We start from the raw sequence: 2,174 nt of genomic DNA on the forward strand, positions 1-2,174 counted from the left end.
AGAGGGCTTGACATGCTGCCCATTCTCATTCACACACACACACACACACACACACACACACACACACACACACACTCTCTCTCTCTCTCTCTCTCTCTACTTTTAAATAAATAAATATTTTAAAAAATAACTAAGAGAGCTGACAATTTTATTTTCACTTTTCACAATACAAATAATAACTGTACTTTTTTGTCCCATTTCTCCCTCCAAAACTATTCTCTGCTATGAAGGGGTGCAGGCCTTGCTCACCATGCTGCTGGAAAACAGTCAAGCATCACGATCTACACAGAAAAGAAAATAACACAGAGCTGAGACATAAGCCTCCTTCCATCCTTATCTGTCTGGTCGAGTCATTCCAGGCCCAGTGGGCACCATCATGGGGCGAGCAGGAGGTCTCATCATTGGTGGCCTGGGCATCATTGGCATGTGGCCTCCCATTGGAGGTCTCATTCCAGGAGCAGGACCCACGGGCATCATTCCAGGAGGAGGACCCATCATTGGCATCATAGGAGGGTCTCCCATGTGGGGTGCTGGCATCATTCCAGGTGGAGGAGGACCCGGGAGACTGGGAGGAGGTGGGATCGTGGCCCCTGCAGCAGGCGGGGCAGAGAATGGAGCTGGAGGGATGTTTCCTTGCTGAAATGCAGCCGTTGTCTTGTCAATCAGGCTCTGCACCTGCTCTCCCTTCCACTTCTGGTAGTAGTCTTTGACATTCTCTTTGTGTTTCCTGCCATGCAGTGTGTCTTTCTCACAGATGGAGAGTCCTGGGTGAGGTATGTGTCGCAGTAGTCACAGTAAACCTTGGGCATGTTGCTCTGCAGGACGTTGGCTACCCGCTTCCTTAAAAATGTTTTTCAACAACACAGTAGTACATTAAACTATATAGCAAAAATAATATATTGCTATGTGAGACTTTTCCCAGGAATGTAAGGTTTATTTAACACTCAAAAATCAGACTTAGCTGGGCATGGTGGCACATGCTTTTTTTTTTTTGGTTTTTCGAGGTAGTGTCTCACTCTAGGTTAGTCTGACCTGGAGTTCACTATGTAGTTTCAGGGTGGCCTCGAATTCACGGTGATCCTCCTACCTCTGCCTCCCGAGTGCTGGGATTAAAGGCGTGCGCCACCACGCCCGGCTGCACATGCTTTTAATCCCAGCACTCGGGAGGCAGAGGTAGGAGGATCACCGTGAGTTCGAGGCCATCCTGAGACTCCATAGTGATTTCCAGGTCAGCCTGAGCTACAGTGAGACCCTACCTTGAACAACAAAAAAAAAAAATCAGACTTAGATTTGTGTATTTTTTCCTTTAACTCCTATCAGTTTATTTATTTGTTTGCATGGTGGGGTGTGCATGTGCTACAGTGTGTGTACGTGCATGGGAACATGCTTGCATGAAGGTCAGAGGGCAACCTCAAGGCATCTGTATCTTATACCTTCTTGGAGACAGGGTATCTTGCTGTTGCAAATAAATGCCAGTTTAGGGCTGGAGAGAGGGATCAGCAGTTAAGAGGCTTGCCTGCTAAACCTAACAACTGAGTTCAATTTCCCAGTGCCCACATAAGCCAGATGCACAGAGCAGTGCATCCAGGTAGGTGCTGGAGGACCTGGTATGCGCTGTCTCTCTTTCTCTCTCTGTGTCCCTGCAAATAAATGGCAGTTTTGGGCTGGAGATATGGCTTAGCGGTTAAGGTGCTTGCCTGCAAAGCCAAAGGACCCAGGTTCGATTTCTCAGTACCCAAGTAAGCCAGATGCACAAGGTGGCACATGCATCTGGAGTTCATTTGCTGGCTTGCCCATTCTTTCTCTCTCTCTCTCTTCCTCTCCCTCCTTCTCTCTCTCCAATAAATAAATAAAAATAAAATATTTCTTTTTAAATGTCGGTTTAGGGATGGAGAGATGGCTTAGCGGTTAAGCGCTTGCCTGTGCAGCCTAACGACTGAGGTTTGAGGCTCAATTCCCCAGGACCCACGTTAGCCAGATGCACAAGGGGGCACACGCATCTGAGTTCGTTTGCAGTGGCTGGAGACCCTGGCAAGCCCATTCTCTCCCTCTCTCTCCTTCTTTCTCTCTTGGTCTGTCGCTCTCAAATAAATAAATAAAAATGAACTCCTGGCTCTGCCTCCCATTGTGGCGCATGGGGATTGCAGCTACATGCAATACTTTGCATTCAGCTT

At 47.7% G+C, this 2,174-nt stretch overlaps 1 pseudogene; it reads right to left on the minus strand.

The window, feature by feature from the left end:
- Window positions 1-333: 333 nt before the first annotated feature.
- On the minus strand, window positions 334-809 carry LOC101611458 (annotated as a pseudogene).
- Between the last annotated feature and the right edge of the window lie 1,365 nt (window positions 810-2,174).

The sequence above is a fragment of the Jaculus jaculus genome, chromosome X (genome assembly GCF_020740685.1).
Source record: "Jaculus jaculus isolate mJacJac1 chromosome X, mJacJac1.mat.Y.cur, whole genome shotgun sequence".
Lineage (NCBI taxonomy): Eukaryota > Metazoa > Chordata > Mammalia > Rodentia > Dipodidae > Jaculus > Jaculus jaculus.